The sequence below is a fragment of the Adiantum capillus-veneris genome, chromosome 8, assembly GCF_014529385.1.
Source record: "Adiantum capillus-veneris isolate H3 chromosome 8, ASM1452938v2, whole genome shotgun sequence".
Taxonomy (NCBI): Eukaryota; Viridiplantae; Streptophyta; class Polypodiopsida; order Polypodiales; family Pteridaceae; genus Adiantum; species Adiantum capillus-veneris.
The window spans coordinates 157,996,997-158,014,026 of record NC_140938.1 but is presented as its reverse complement, the minus strand read 5'-3'; the positions used below and the strand labels follow the sequence as shown (position 1 = coordinate 158,014,026).

The 17,030-nt window shown below is 39.1% G+C and overlaps 2 pseudogenes; one reads left to right on the top strand and one right to left on the bottom strand.

The window, feature by feature from the left end:
• Nucleotides 1–5,278: 5,278 nt before the first annotated feature.
• On the bottom strand, nucleotides 5,279–6,065 carry LOC147453243 (eukaryotic translation initiation factor 3 subunit K pseudogene; annotated as a pseudogene).
• Nucleotides 6,066–6,761: 696 nt separating this feature from the next.
• LOC147453242 (large ribosomal subunit protein eL18y pseudogene) lies at nucleotides 6,762–7,164 on the top strand (annotated as a pseudogene).
• Nucleotides 7,165–17,030: the final 9,866 nt, after the last annotated feature.

The following is a 17,030-nucleotide window of genomic DNA, read 5'->3' as shown; positions in this document are numbered from 1 at the left end:
GCTTAACTCTCCATTGCTTGATTGGTTTTGCAGTTTGCGGAGAAGATAAGTGCTCCTTTTTCTTCCAAACCCATTTTGTGTTAAGTTCCATTCTCGAAGAGGTGCTTCTCTATGTTTTGACTCGTGGAACTGTCTTTGGTTTTGTCGATGATGTTTTGGGCACCCAGATTTGAATCGGTCTGTCCTTGAGTTGTGCTCTCGATACACAAATTCTCCTGACTCCTTTCATGCTACGTGTAGCATTTGCTTGTCGAGAGGATGGAGAAGATTGATTACTTCCTCGTTTGCTTTGATGATAATTCCCTTTCCGTTCTTCCTTGCTTGGTGCAATTGGAACAATGACTTGCCCGCCTTTAGGTGATAGCTTGAGTTGATTTGTATCCCAATTTGGTACTGCTTTTATATGCGCATCCAGGGAATTCCAAGTATCGTCGTCTCATTCATGTGTTCATTTGGTAAGCATACAAACTGATGAGGACATTAACAACCATGTACTATCACCTTCAAGTTGACTACTCCCAATGTTGTTGTTGGGTTCTTGGTGCGTCCTTTGATAGTTGCTATTGCTACTATCAATGACTGAGTTGTTGATTTATTGTACGTGGAATAACTGACTACATTTAGTCTAGCTCCTGTATTGACCAAAGCGTTTGTTCTATGATTGTTGAGCTATACTTTGATGCAAAGGTCCATACCATCTAGCCATTCATCATCTGTTGACACTACATCTTTCCACAATTCCCATTGTCGGGCATCTATTTCCAGTGTGTTGATGGGAATAGGTATTTGTTGATTTTTGAGAGCAGCTTTTCTTTTGAGCACCCGAAGCTGATCTTTCTCTTGGGCTTTATCAATAACCTGCTCTCATTTTATCTTTGTTTGCTTGGCTTTATGCATTTTTTCTAGCAATTCATTGGTTAGCGGCAAATTGTACTTCTTAAACGACATCCACTAATCCAATTAGCCATTGGTTCACCATCTAGGTTTCACAACTTAACTGCTCCACTTGGAGATACATCTTCGATGATAAACGGTCCGTTTCCCTTCTTCTTAAACTTGGAAATGTGTTGTTTAAGGGAATAGACTAAAACTAAGTTCCCTTTCTTGAAGATTTTTGTAATAAGATGGAAATCAAAAAACTGTTTTTGTTTTCGCTTTTGTGCATAGATGTGAGCTACAGTAGCTAGCCTTTGCTCATCTAGCTTCTCTAGATCTTCAAGTCTTGCTAACAATTCATGTCCAGTCCACTTAAGATTCTTTTCTACCCTTAGTGTCGGAAATAGAAATTCTATTGGCAGTATGGCATCAATACCATAAACAAGGCTAAAGGATGTAGCATTTAAAGCTGTTTTGAATGAAACTCGATAAGCCCATATAGCAGCATGGAGATTCATTTCCTAGTTTGTCCTTCTTGAACTAACCACCTTAGTCAATACCGAGCTAAAAATCGTATTTGTATGCTCAACTTGTTCGTTTGCTTGTGGGTGATAGGGAGCTGACTTGTTATGGATGACCATAAATTTATTAAGTAGATATCGATTATCTCATTGAGGAAATGAGTTCCCCTGTCACTTACAATCTCTATTGAAAGTCCATATCTTGTGAACACATACTCATATAAGAATGCAACAGTGGTTCTCGCATCATTCTTTTGAGTTGCTTTAGCCTCGTCCCACTTATCAAATAATCCATAGCCACAATAATATATTGAGCTTGGGTTCTATAAGCAGATGGTTGTATTGGCCCAACAAAGTCTATACCCCATTTTGCAAAAGCTCTAGATCCCATCATTGGTCTTAAGGGCATGCTATCTACTCGTGTTGGCATTTTTTCTCATTGACAAGCATCACATCTTCAAACATATTCTTTGGCGGTGGTCTTACTAGAAAAGTGACCTCCAGCTAATCCGGCATGTGCTTGTTCTATAATTGGAATATATTCGTCTTCATTTGCACAAAGACACAAATGTTGATCCTTACCTCTCCGATACAATTGGTTTCAATAAGAGCATAGTCTCTTGCTTTAGTTTCAAGTGCTCTTTGACGACGTTTACTCATATCCTCCAGAAATGTTTGGCTTGATAAGTAAAAAACTAGATAGTTACTCCACTTAGAAACATGTGACATTTGAAACAATGTTACGTGAGGTATGGCTGGTTGTTTTTGACATTCAGGACAGTCCCTTACATAAGAGAGAGCGTCACTCCTCATAGTAGCTGGCCAGAATACTCCAAGTCTCAAGATCCTTTGCATAGTTTGGTCTTCTGCAAAGTTAAGTCCCACTATGGTAACATGTGCTTGGCTTAGGTATTGGTCTTTCTCTTCAGGGTTAATGCATAAGAGAAATATTCCATCTCGATTTCTTTTGTATAGCCTACCAGCTAGTAATTGATACACAGCCAATTGCTCAATTAATCCAATTGTAATAGGAAGTGGTATTTGCGGATCCACTTAAGCTATCATTAGGAAAAGTTTGGACTCAAAAATGGGCCTTGTAAGAATTGTTGATGTGGCATAACTTTCAAAAAGTGGGGATCGGTAAATTTTTTGCAAATAAGATCCAAACTTGTCAGAGGTTGGATATTTAGAATCTACTCTTCAAATGCTATCTATTGATATATAGCATGCATGTATCGGACATTGCCTTCATGTAGATCTAGAAAAAGGTGATTTTAGATTACCGTAACAGTAACAAAACTTGGTTGATTGAAAAAAAATGGCATAACTTTCATAGAAGTCATCCAAACTTTTCGGTTCTTAGCTCTTTAGAATCCATTTTTCAAGAACTTTCCAATGATAGGTCATATCATGGGGTTCTAAGCAATATTTAGAGGGGTCTACCAGGTTGCTTTCTTTTGTACAAATTTGATGATGTGGCACTCTTAAAAGGCCCAAAAATGAGTTCAAAATTTTCCTAATGGGTCATCAATGATACCATATTTTCCAACCATCGCGGTATCATTTCCACGGAGAACAAATATGCATCTGGTATATCATCATCTACTCCTTTCAGAGGTTCTCCTGAAACAATTCTAGACAAATGATATGCTCTTTGATGAGTAGTGCCCTTTATTACAACCATAGTGAAATAAAATTTCAGAAGAATGATGAACCATCTCACTATTCTTCCTGTGTTGCATGGCTTGTTGACCAGGTACAATAAGGCTTGGTGGTTCACAAAGAGCACAAATTTGTTTGCTAATAGATAATGTCTATACTTTTTTACGGCGTAGATCATTCCTAATCCTTCCCTTTCAATGGTGGTATAATTCTTTTCTACCATGTTCAACTGTTCGCTAGCATAGGGAATATGAAAATCAATTTTCCCATCTCTTGGTTGAGCTAGTATACACCCTATGGAAAATTTTGAAGCATCTACATGTATGTGGAATATCTTATTCCAATCTAGTGCTTTCAATATTGGAGCTGAAGTGAGAGCTTTCTTAAGCTTCATGAAGGATTCTTCACATGCTTTAGTCCACTCAAAGTGTGTAATCAACCTATACATGGGTTTTGCAATTATAGCGTACATGTAAATGAACCTCTGTAATCCACAATGTCCCATGAAGACTTGAACTCCTTTGACTATTGTTGGTCTAGGCAGACTAGCAATAACATTAATTTTATCCATATTAGTAGCTATGCCATTTTTAGACACTATATGTCCAAGAATTGTCCTTGTCTACCCATGAATGTACACTTTTGAGGATTTAAGAAAATCCTATAAAGTCTACATTTTTTGAATACCTTTTTGAGGTGTTCAATCAGCTTGGATTGATGAATGTATGCATAGACATCCATGTATACCTCCACAAATTTCCTTAGATATTCTTTAAAAGAATGACTCATCAATCTTTGAAATGTGGCAGGAGTATTAGTTAACCCAAAGGGCATAACCCGATAGGCAAAAACACCCCATTCCGTTGCAAAAACAGTTTTATGCTGATCTTTTGGGTCAACCAAGAGTTGATTGTATCCCGAAAAGCCATCTAAGAAGCTGTAAGCCTCTTTTCCTGCAGCTCGTTCTAACACAGCAAATTTTTGGATCAACACCCTTGAGATCCTTGTAAGACCAAGCAAAGATATCTCAATATTCTTTTAGTAAGCTTAGTAAAAGCTCTTCTTCATCTTCTGCTAGGTCATTTTCAATGTAGGCAAGCCTAGGTTATTCCCCTGGTTTAGCCAATTCTATCTTTTTTGCATTCTCAGGCCCTTCGTAGGACTCTCCTTGTTTTCGTAGTTCTCTAACAGGTTGTTCTACTATGATTTTTCTATCTTGGAGAGTATATTTTTTGTAATGGGACGGAACACTCATTACATATTTACCATCCTCTTATGTGATTTCCATTTCTGTTGTATATATCTCTTTTAGAGATTTTTTCAACTCTTTACATTTCTTTTTCCGCTCAATTTGTGTCATCGTTGGCTCCTTGTCCTGTTTATTTGGCTTTGCATGAGTATCCGTCCTTGTTTTTCTCAATGTTCTGGACATTTTTGGATTTTTGTTTGAAGGATATCTGCCAGTGATTTTGTCCTTGACATAATCATGTGCATCTATCTGCATCAAGAATTGTGTTCTAAGAGTATGCAAAGTGGATAAAGTTATGAACACTTTTCTTAGGACAAATTCTCCCCATGAAAGTTCTCTTTCACCCAACCATGTTGATAAACAAAAGAAACCTAGGTTTAGTATATTTCCATCTATAAATTTTGAGATTTATCTTCAAAATTTAAAGTAGAAGGTGAGAAAACCTACAAATTTTAGAGAAATTTAGTGGAAACACTTTCTCTTAAATTTTCCATGTTCATATGAGCACTGCTCGAAGTTCTTAGACTGCTTGGGATTCACGCTTCGACCCAGATTACTAACCCAATGTGCGACCCCTTATGCTGAAAGGAATTTTTGGCAACTTCTAACTCTAACTATAATAATGGAGAGAGACATCTCTCGAAACTGCCACATGGCAACAGGAAGTGGGTCCGTGTCTACGGTTCTCTCTATTTTCTTCAGGAGCGTTTAGAGATACCACACGTCGACTTTGATCTAACCCTGCCCTCGATGAGATTGACACCCTCTTCCTAAGTCCACCCCATGGACCTCCATATCTGTGCTACGAGCAGAATGTATAGGCATCATTCTCTCTCTCTCTCTCTCTCTCTCTCTCTCTCTCTCTCTCTCTCTCTCTCTCTCTCTCTCTCTCTCTCTCTCTCTCTCCCCCTCTCCGTTGAAAACTGCCTTCTACTTACTGTCTCATCGTACCCAGTCGGGAAGACGTCCTCTACCTCTTAAGCTGTGTCACAATTGCCTCACACAAAGCTGGGTGCGGACACATGTGCATGAGTGGAGCCAACATACCCCTAGAAATTTTTGCAGGTAACAACACGTTGCATGCATACCTCTCGAACCATGCAGACATGCGACTGACCAAAATCATCGTAAACTCCTTACTGCCATTCTCTTTGTCACCGTCTAGCTCATTGGGAGGGAGGACAACAAGTTGTCCTCCACCAAAAAGCTTTTCTACAAACCAACCATTACTAGAAATCTAATGCTCCAAAAACTTGTCTAGCGATAAACCTTCCATGTTTATGGCCTTTGGTAAGAGAGAGAGAGAACATGCAAAGAAAATCCTTGTATTGCTTGCTCAAACCCTAGAAGACCCTCCAAAATATGGCGATTTCTAGCAGCATCATCCCATTAAAACTCCCTGAATCTGGCTGTCTCCAAAAGATGAGCAAGATTAATCTGGCTGTCAGGAAGGGATCCTCCACTTGAAGCTTTTCAGGTATAAGAAACATGCAAAGATTGAAGTCTAGTGCAGGAAGCTCCATCAATGCCTTCTTGCCACAATTTGGATATTCATTCGAGACTTCAAACTAATAAAGCCGCAGTAGGCATATGTTTGCATCCGAACTGTAAGTCTGCCTGTTAACCTGCTCCGGAACATACGCCTCAGGGTCCAATAGGATGTTTGGATTCTAGGGATTGACTGCCACAGTTTGTTCCATAGTGTACTGAGGAGTAACCTCCTTCTCAGGTGTCGTCGCTACCCGATCCCGCTGCATTGTCAAGAGCACTTCTCTCTAGCAGCATTGAGGCCTCTCTCTCTCTCTCTCTCTCTCTCTCTCTCTCTCTCTCTCTCTCTCTCTCTCTCTCTCTCTCTCTCTCTCTCTCTCTCTCTCTCTCTCTCTCTCTCTCTCTCTCTCTCTCTCTCTCTCTCTCTCTCTCTCTCTCTCACACACACACACACACACACACACACACACACACACACACACACACACACACACAGTTTTTTTTTAAAACATCTATGAAAGAGTGCGCGCCGGTCTCTCTCTCTCTCACAGTTTTAAAAAAAAAACTCTCTGAAAGAGCGCACGCCTGGAGAGAGAGAGAGAGGGAGAGGGAGAGGGAGAGAGAGAGAGAGAGAGAGAGAGAGAGAGAGAGAGAGAGAGAGAGAGAGAGAGAGAGAGAATACCGGTGCAGGAAGGATTCTCAGAGGGGTTGCGGTAGGCGAGAGCAATCGAATGCAAAGATATCAAACTTGCCTGTCTTGGAGCGGATTGGAGCACAGCTTTCTCCCAAGCTTAGGAGCAGTAGCAAAAGCAGCCATGGGTATCACTAGGGCACGCAATAAGAAGACAAATCGCACTTCTCCTAGGAGTGACAATGTCTATCGGAAGCTTATTGTCAAGCTCTACAGGTTTCTCGTTCAAAGGATAGGCAGCCCGTTTAATGCTGTGTTTTTGAACCGACTGTTCATGAGCCGAAATTGTAACATGCCGCCTCTATCTTTATCTCGTCTCATACGCTATATGAAGGGGAAGGAGGACGAGCTGTAATTGTGGGAACTGTGATGGATGATGTTAGGGTGTATGAAGTTCCAGCATTGAAAGTCACCGCGTTGCGCTCTATAGAAACTGCCCGTGCTCAGATCTTGAAAGCTGGTGGAGAATGTTTCATATTTGACCAACTTGCTTTGAAGGCCCCAACTGGCTCAAATATTGTACTTTTGAGAGGTCAAAATATGCTTGCGAAGCTATGAAGCACTTTGGGAGATCTCGAGGTGTACCGCATAGTCACACAAAGCCTTATGTTCGGTCCAAGGGTTGCAAGTTTGAGAGAGCTTGTGGTCGACGTAACATCAGAGGATATGGAGTTTAGTTTTGTAGCTTTTGGATACTTTTTAGCATTATTTTATCAAACACTGTGCTTGTAGTTGGCTTGTTACTGAAACTTATCTTTGAGGTATGCTAGCCCTTGTCATAATTGCGTTGATCGGGTACTTTGTGAGGTGTCTTTGTGCAAGCAATGGTGTGGTTTCAGTATGTGGCCCTTTGGAACTAATAAGCTGCCTGCTGACTTCTAAAATGATTGCTGACAATTTTTTTTTCTGGTTTAACAAATAAGTAATGCATGTAATCATCACGTATCATGATTCTATCAAAGCCGTCGCAACATCGACCATGGTCAATGATTCGAGAGGAAGATGTAAGATAGCGTGTGTGTATGCTATGGGTTTCTTGTTTGGAGGACCACCATTTATCAAGGTTGAACTACTTTGTGCCTTCTGTGTAAGCAAATATTGGTATCTAGTCTATTAATACTGAATACCCTTCAAGACATGAGACGTCTTATTTTGTGACGTTTGTCTTGAATAAGAGTGATGGACTAGTTTTTTCTTTATCTAAAAGAGAGAGAGAGAGAGAGAGAGAGAGAGAGAGAGAGAGAGAGAGAGAGAGAGAGAGAGAGAGAGAGAGAGAGAGAGAGAGAGAGAGAGAGAGAGAGAGAGATCTAAGCCAATCTCCAATATCATTCTTTTTTTGACAGAGAAATTAGATTTTGCGAGGCAGTGTTCACCAAGAACATACAAATTCATTTCCTTGAATTATCCAGGAGAAAGTTTAAGAAAATTAAGCTTATGTTGTGGGGCTTTACACTACTTTTCTCCATATTGGGGCAAAATTTCTCCTTTTCCCCTTACCCTCAACTAGCCTACTACTCGGTTCAACATACTGATAGGTTCATTATTATATTTGTTGCAATCTTGCTAAGATTCCAACGGGTGCAGCATTAGCCCTTTGCAAGTTGTCCAACCAAAAACTTAGCAAGCTGGACTCGAACTCTCATTGCTCCACACATATCTTCAAGTCAACTGAGCTAACCACATAGGAGGCTGCATATGCTGCGCGGCATAGTGCAGCGCATTAATTAAAAAAATTAACCAAGCCTCCCCAAAACCCGCCTGGCCACGCTGTCGTCAATGACTGTGTCATTGACCCCACGCTATTGCTCGTGAAAATGTTATATAGTAGATGAATTTACACTATTCCTTTTGTCAATCCCATCCTTTGTCTTTGCAACAGGCATCTCTTGGGATTTGTGTCGTACTTTTTTTCCCCAAAAATTGTTGGGACTTACTGGCAAGACGACATGGAAAAGATGGTTGGTGTATAAATGAACTAACGAGGTGCTACCAAATTGATGAGTCTAGGATGAGAAAGGATGCACATGCTCTCAAGTATAAATGAAAATCAAGAACCAAAGTACCAGACACAGGAGCACTACAAATGACCTGACCAAAAGAAAATTACGGGGACTTAAGCATTAAGTATAGGGCTAGAGCTCTTATTATTCTATCAATCTTACTTTGTGCTCAAACATGTGAAGCCCAAGCGAGCCTAAGAGAGAAGATAATATTTTCAAATATTGTGTTTATTTTCTTAATAGTAAACTTTGATCTTTTGGAGTTTAGGAGGTAGTCTATCCATTGATAACCCTTTTTGTTGTGGTGCATGAATAACAAATGCTAAATATTTTGTTGACGATAAAATTTACTATATCGTGTACAAACACTTGCTCGGGTTTTTCCTTGCTCGGAAAAAATCGCTTGGTGCATGGTAACACTCTTGGACAAGTTTCAACAAGTTTGGACAAAATCTGTTCAAGTTTATCAACTATTTCGTGTCTGAAGACTCTGATTCAAGAATCTGGCTGAAGTCTCACTTTTTTGATCCAAACTTCACCAACATTGAGTTGTGAGGTCTACTTGCTATGTTTGACCCTGTGGTATGCTCAAATATGCAAGATTGTCAAATTTTGGAGTAGATGTAAATAATTGTGATTATTTACTCTAGCTATTTTTTACAAGTTTCTGTCCCAACATATCTGTTAATCACCTCTACTTAAGGTCTCTAGCCAAATTTCATCAAATTTGGATAATTTTTGGTCAAATGGTCATCAATTTTCTATCCGTAGACTGACTTTGCAAATTTGGTCACTATCTCCAATCCAAAGATCCAAATCTCACCAAAGTTGGTTTGTGGGCCTATTACAACATGGTAAAACCGGTGGTATGCTAACTTGGTCAAAAAAGTTAAAAAATGGGACAGATGTAAATAATCGCAAATATTTACTTCTGACAAATTTTTGCATCTTTTTTATCAACTGAGCATGTACACATGGCTAACCCATTAATACAAGCCTATAAATCAATTTTCATCAAGTTTGGACATATTTTTCCCCAATTTACACTCACGTCTTCAAAAGTCAGTACAAACTTTAGTTTTTACCCAGTTTTTTGCCAGTTTGGTGATCCAAATCCAATGTGCCTTTACAGAAGTTGTGTGTGCACATGCAATGAATCACTGGTATCAACCTTGGTTAAATTTGAGCTGAAAGTAAATACTCGTGATAATTTACTTCAGGCTTGAAATGAACCATTTTTTGTACTTTTTCCAAGGACAATCATTTTATGAGTTATTTTAAGCCTATGAATCAAATTAAAACTTAATTTGGCCTAAATTGTCAAGAAAAAGCAAATAATCTAAGTTTTGGCCAACTCTTGAAAATTTTACCTCATAGTGTCCTTGAACTTACCCACTAGTTCATACAACCTTTAAGCATACTCTCCAGTCGGATTGAGTGGTTTGGAGTCTTTTCGTGCTATTTCTAGCCATAGACCTGAAATTCTGCAACTTCAAATACAACTCACAATGATTCTTTTGGAGAGAGCAATGTTCTAAAATCCACCTCGGATCCTACTTACCCTACTCCTAGGTTCTTATGCAATGGGGTTGTGGAAAGTGTCCACAAACACTTGTTTTCTTGTTTTTTAAAGTTTTTTGAGCTTTGATCTTAAGACTTGTCTTATCTATCAATCATTCTCAAAATCCTAATCTAGCTCTACAATCCTACAATCCTACAATCCTAAAGGCGCTCAACAAGTACGATTACTTCCAAGCTACCTCTACACAACAGAAGACGACAATCTTAGACTATGGGGTTTATAAAAGAAAGTTTTTATTCTAGGAGATCCTAGAGAAAGTTAAAGGATAACTTCACAAAACGCTCGTGCTTTCCCTATTTTATGTAACTTTGATTCCCGGCAGCGGCGCCAAATGTGGGACGCGTATCTAACCTCACTATCCTACCTTATTGCAGTTTAAGAGAGAACCACGATTAAATTATCAACCTATGGGATGAAGCTGATTCGACTAGTCCATAGAGGATACAAGAGGTTTTCAATCTCTCAGAAAACAAAACAACTCGAATATTACTCAAGCTACACTCAAGTGACTAAAATCACCAAAAGCCAATTGCTCATTGGCAAACAAATCACATCCGTGACATCATCAAATGACATCCAAATGTAATGAAACTTCTAGGAAATGTTTACACGACCTAAGCAACATGCTTATAGTCTCAAACCTCACTTTAGGTCAAGTTCCAAAATCGCAATTATTAACAACAATGGATTTTTTACCTAGTCGTTTTCGACCTAGAATGCACCTAAATGCTTAGCAATGATGACCCAATACCCCACCTATGCGTAGTTTTTTATTTTGAAATATAAATCTCTATTTATGATGAAATTAGACAGCGGGTCGACGACACCAAAAGCTACAAATTATTGTGATGTGTTTACATCAATGCGTAGATCTCTTACCTACGGTTGCAATGCAACAAACGCAACTACAATGTGACAACCGGGGAGGGAGTAGGAAGCGCAAGAAGGAGAGAAGTGAGCGTCGTTAGCTCACGATGTGTATTTCATTATCCAAAAAACTTACAAAAATTGGCTATTATACCTTAGCCAAGGTTTTTGGTGGTCAAAACTAATAATCCGAGAGCTCTAACTAAAGATAGGAAATGACAGGTTGATGCAATCTGGAAGCTTGTAGCCCTGGCTCATCAATTACAAGGTTTATCCGAAAAATTAACATATAGTATTCCTGATTTATAAAAAATAATAAGTGTTTTTACATGGAAGCTCCGAAAAATGATATCCGTGTTAGCTTGCTGCTAACAATATCCTAGAAAGGGATTGCACAGACAAAGCCTATGTACTTGAACCCTTTCCAGAGCATTTGTTTGAGCCATTTGAGTGAACGGATGTATATGTAAATACGTCTATGCCTAATCATTTTTGCAATGAGGATAGCTATGACATAGTTCCCATACAAATGATCTCAACCCTTCACATTGAAGATGAAATTTAGGAATCCAAGGATTTGATGAAAGCTCAACAAGTCTTTTTAGAACTCTACTATGATGCAACAGATGAGTTAGAAGAACATTCAACAACCTCAGATGATTCGGGTCAGAAAAAGAACATGTTAGAGCTAAACTACTCATGAAAGGAGGGGAGGAAAAGTTTTTTGACTTTCCAAACCAGAAACCAAGAAGACAAAAATGGTATAGACAAAAAAGAGACACCATAAACTTGAAAGCTAGACCTACGCCATCAGTATCTAGTAATATACAATTTTTGATGCAGATAGATGTGCATGATTGTGTCAAGGCCAAAATCACTAGTAGATATCCTTTTTTAAAAAAGCAGAAAATATCAAAAACATTGAGAAAAACGAGAAAGAAAACTCAAGAAAAATCTAAATACCAAGACAAGGATTCAATCATGACATGAGTTGAACGGAGAAAGAAATACCAAGAGTTGAAAAAAGCTCTAAAGGAGATATATACAACTGAAATGGAAAACACTGAAGAGGATGATAAAGATGTAATGAGTGTTCCCATTACAAGAAACATACTCTCCAAGATCGGAAAATCATAGTTGAACAACATGTGGGGGAACTACCAAAACAGGGTGAGTTCTACGAAGGACCAAAAAACATAAAAAAGATAGATCTGGCCGAACCAGGAGAAGAGCCTATACTTGCCTAAATTGCAAACATCCTGAGAGAAGAGGAAGAAAATCTTTTGTTATGCTTACTGAAAGAGTACCGAGATATCTTTGCTTGGTCTTATAAGGATCTCAAGGGTGTTGATCCAGAAATCTGAACATCCCATACGTACCCATGAGAGATGATGCGAAAACAAGTAGACAGAGGCCATACACTTATAATGAGACATTTTCCAGAAAGATCAAAGAAGAGATTGAAAAGCTAAAGGAAGCCGAATTCATTTATGAAATTAAACATACAGATTGGGTGTCTCCAATTGTGGTAGTCCCTAAGAAAAATGGAAAATTATGAGTGTAGGTCAATCTCAAGAAAGTGAATGTAGCTACCATTAGAGAAAATTTTTCTCTTCCAATCATTGAGTATGTTTTAGAACAAGTTGCAAGAAAATAAGCTTACAACTTTTTAGATGTCCTTTTGAGATACAATCAACTTTTGGTTGACCCCAAAGATCAGGATAGAACTACCTTTGCAACTGAATGGGATATTTTTGCCTATCACGTTAGACTTTTGAGTTAACTAATGCTCCTGCCACCTTTCAAAGATTAATGAACCATGATTTTAAAGAATATCTTTGGAATTTTTGAAAATATATGGATGATCTATGTGTACATTCATCAATCTGGGCTGATCATTTTGAACACCTCAAAAAAATATTCAAAAAATGTAGACTTTATAGAATTTTCTTAAATCCTAAAAAGTGCACATTTATGGGTAGACAAGGAAAAATTATTGGATATATAGTGTCTAAAAATGGCATAGCTACTGATATGGATAAAATTTATGTTATTGCCAATTTGGCTAGAGCGACAACAGCCAAAGGGGTTCAAGCCTTCATGGGACATTGTGGATATTACAAACGATTCATTTACGTGTACGCTATAATTGCAAAACTTTGAATGGATTGATGAGTGTGAAGGATCCTTCATGAAGCTTAAGCAAGCTCTCACTTCATCCAACATTGAAAGCACCACATTGGAATAAGATATTCCAAATACATGCAGATGCTTTCAATTCTACCATCAGGTGTATACTAGCTCAACTAGGAGACGGAAAAAATGATTTTCCTATTTCTTATGCTAGCCGACAATTGAATATGGCAGAGAAAAACTATACAACTATTGAAAGGGAAGGATTAGAAATGATCTATGTCGTAATAAAGTATAGAAATTACCTATTAGCTAACAAATTTGTGATCTTTGTGGGGGTGCATACTTATTCTTTATCAAAATTTTGTGACATAGAGCTCACACTATGGTAGAATGATCATGAACTTGATGATGCTAATTCAGAGGGGGTGCATAGTAAAGTGCAATATCTTGGTGTTGAATATGATTGGTTTCTTTGTGCCAATGATACAGACTAGGTAGTAGATGAAATTTTCAATGTGCATGCTAAACTTTGTGCTACAGAAGTGCAAAGATATCTCGATGAGCGTGAAAGACTTTAAGAGAATTTTACAATAGATGTGTTTAGTATGCATGTCATATGTGGAAATCTTAGTTTACAGCAGCCTGAGATGTGCAATATGGAGGAAAGCTTTGGAAGGATTCTCAAGTATAGATGCTAAGGATACTAATCAATGTAGAATCATGCATGAGCAAGTTTGTTCAGATGCAGTTGATGATGAACTTATGTAGCTGTTGGATGATGCTCTACCTGATTTTGAGCCTCTACAAGATAGAGATTTGTTTTTTGATGCATCTTGAGAGCCTAATGAGGAGAGTATTACCAAAGACTTGATGTATTCAAAAATGCATGATTAGGATTCCAATACTATTGAGGGTGCACTACCAATGCTTCTACCTATGATTGATGATCAACAATTGGATGAGCCATTTGCACAAGGGATATGGCAGTATCTAGTGATGCATGATGCTATATGGGATCTGATGTTATCCTATAATGTAGGATATTTTGTGCCAGCTTTTGACCCAGGAGGTGACAGAGATATGCAAGGTCCGGGGCAATTCACTTATATGCCATATGATCCAGGTGGTTTTCATGAATATTTGTGGGTTAATTCATGTTTATGATCTATTTATTGGAAATTCTTGTATTTTCCCTATGATCCTGGAGGATGGTACAAATGCTTTTAAAGGAATTATCACAGTGGGGAAAATTATTGGTTTCCCATTTGATCTTGGGGGCTACTGAAGTGCACGTTGTAGATTTTAAGAGTACCAGTTATCCACCGTATCAAGTTGCATGGTACAAGGTTTTGGTTTCTAGATTATGATAAGTCAGAAGCATTTTTGGGCATGCATTCAACAAGATTACATGGCTAGGTTCTAGTTGAGTTCTTTGGACAATTGATGAAGTATCTTCATATTTTTGAGTTGGTTCTGCTACCAAAACTTGAAGTAAAGGACTTGACGACCATTCTGTGTGTAGAAAGAGTAATTCATACTTGAGCTTGACAGGGTTCCCTAAAGCGATCTTGATGGTCAAGCCGTGTGCATCATTAAGTGGAACACTTGACTTTGGCGGGGTTCACTAAATAGGTTTTTTATAATTGAATGCTTTGGAGATACGGCAGATATGGATCAAATATTTTCGATGAGCAGCTTCCTAATGATTAAGCTAGAACATTGATGATAGAGTATAAGACTTATATTATATCCATATGTTTACGAGTTACAAAAGCTTAAGGTACCTATAATAGATGCAGATTGAAGTGCAGTTGGCACTAACCGAAGGCTGTGCAGATTCAGAGGGGGTCAATGTCGTGCAGCTCCGCTCCCATGCTGATGAACCCAAGAAGATGCACATTGAGCTTATTTGAAGCTTACCTGAATAATGATCGGTGTTCAGGGCTTGCTAACAAGCTAGTTTTACGGTTAACATATGCCAAATGCAGCTTTAAAGGGCCAACACATGCCTCAATGATGCTGAAAAGGAGTATGCTTGAAGTGAGTACAGATGGGAGATTATGGTCTTGAATTTTAGTGCTTGAAGTGTTCTATTGACCTGCCTTTATGGCTTGTCGATTGGAGCTATAGTGAGAAAGTCATGTCAGTTTGAAGTTTGAGTTGATGCTAATCCATACCAAATTGTGCAATTGCAGCTGACAGGGTTGAGATGAAGTGAATGCATGTACCTGAAGTGATCACTTTGTGGAGCGCGTTGGTCTTTTGAAATCAACAAAGAGATCAGCTCGCCAAGTTCAATGTGCCACTTGGTGTTTTTTGGAGCTTGAAACAAATTAAGAGGGTAGTACTCAGTATATGGGGTTAGCACGAAGTGACTGTGCATCAATCAAAACCCGGGTCAAAAAGATATATTATAGTGTGTGCTAGTTGTTGATTGTGTGTTAGTAGATGATTTTGTGTCAAGCTGTTGCTCGTCATTCCAGGCCATGCTGGTGTCTTTAACCAAATGCAAAGGAAAAGCCATTCCTCAAATTGCGATCAAATATACTTGCATCTTGAAGGCGTACTGCAGTATCAAAGAAATTGACAGGGGTAGCGAAATTCACAATGATAATGTTAGTCAAGGACTATTGGAGGAAGATGTTGTGCTTAGCCATGCTTTGGGCGATGTGCATGCCAAATATGATTCCTTCTTTTTGCGGAGAAAAGCCTTGGTATATATGCATGTTAAATGTGGTGCCCTTATGAATGGAGGGTCAAAGGCCGCCCGCCAGTGAAACAATTTGGCCGTTCAAAAATAGAAAGGGCCAAGAGTTTTTAGTGGGAAAAGGTAAATGGCGTGGAAAAGAAAACGAGAAGGCAATGAACCAAGGAAGGGGGGTGTTCGTGGGGCTGGCGCATGGCCGTGTCTTGCTCGGTGGTGCTCATGCAAGAGATGAAGGTTGACCAACTACCCAGGGTGCTCCAGTTGACACCATTGGCAGCGTGATTGGCATTGGTCTGGACCCAGGCATGCCACGTCATGGTCCCTATTCCCACAATGATAGTGCCGTCGTTGTGAGAATAGGGGATGCTATATAAAATAAAAGGGGGAACTGGCATGAAGTATTGAGGAGGGGGATAAACGATGAGGGGTCTTAGCTTGAGAAGGGGAGAAGAAGACACTTTCTCTTGCTCTTGACATAAACTAAAGAAGAGGGGAGCGAGGAGTCGGCAAGGAAGACAATAGATCTCGCTCTCACTCTTGCATAAGCAAGGAGTCAGAGGAGATTGTGAGAAAGGAAGTCGATGAATAGGAAAAAGAGGTTTTTGTGGTGTAAATTGCAAGGAGGAGGGATTCAATAAAGGCCTTGAAGTGTGAGGGGAAGGAAAAGAAAAAGATCTCTCTCTCTCTCTCTTTCTCGCTCTCTCTCTCTCTCTCTCTCTCTCTCTCTCTCTCTCTCTCTCTCTCTCTCTCTCTCTCTCACGGGACCATGAAGCAACAACGAACAGAGGCATCAACGGGAGGAAAAGTCGAGCAAGGAATCAAGATGACATGAGAGAACGATAAATGTTTCAAAGATCTTGAGGGAAATCAAAGCACAGAAATTGGAGCAGAAGTCTGAAACTTATTATTGGTAATTCAGGCAGTAGGAAAGAGAAAGCTCTTGAGGGTTATTGAAGGAAGGAAAGATCAACATAAAAAGAGAAGATTTGCAAAATCCAAGGGGCAGTTGAAGCAGGTAAAGTGATAGGAAAAAATTTCCTTCTTCGTCATCAGTTCAAAGATTAATTAATCATCTTATTAAAATCCAATGTTGCTAACGGCCCCCATTCAATGCCATTGTTGGGAAATTTGGTTAAGAAGAAGTTGTAGGCATGCCACATCATCACCTTTGTTCCCATGCCATATCAGTCACGGTGCTGTGACTGTCATGGAGGGGCAAAAGGGGATAATTTTAGGGGATTTTTAGGGCAT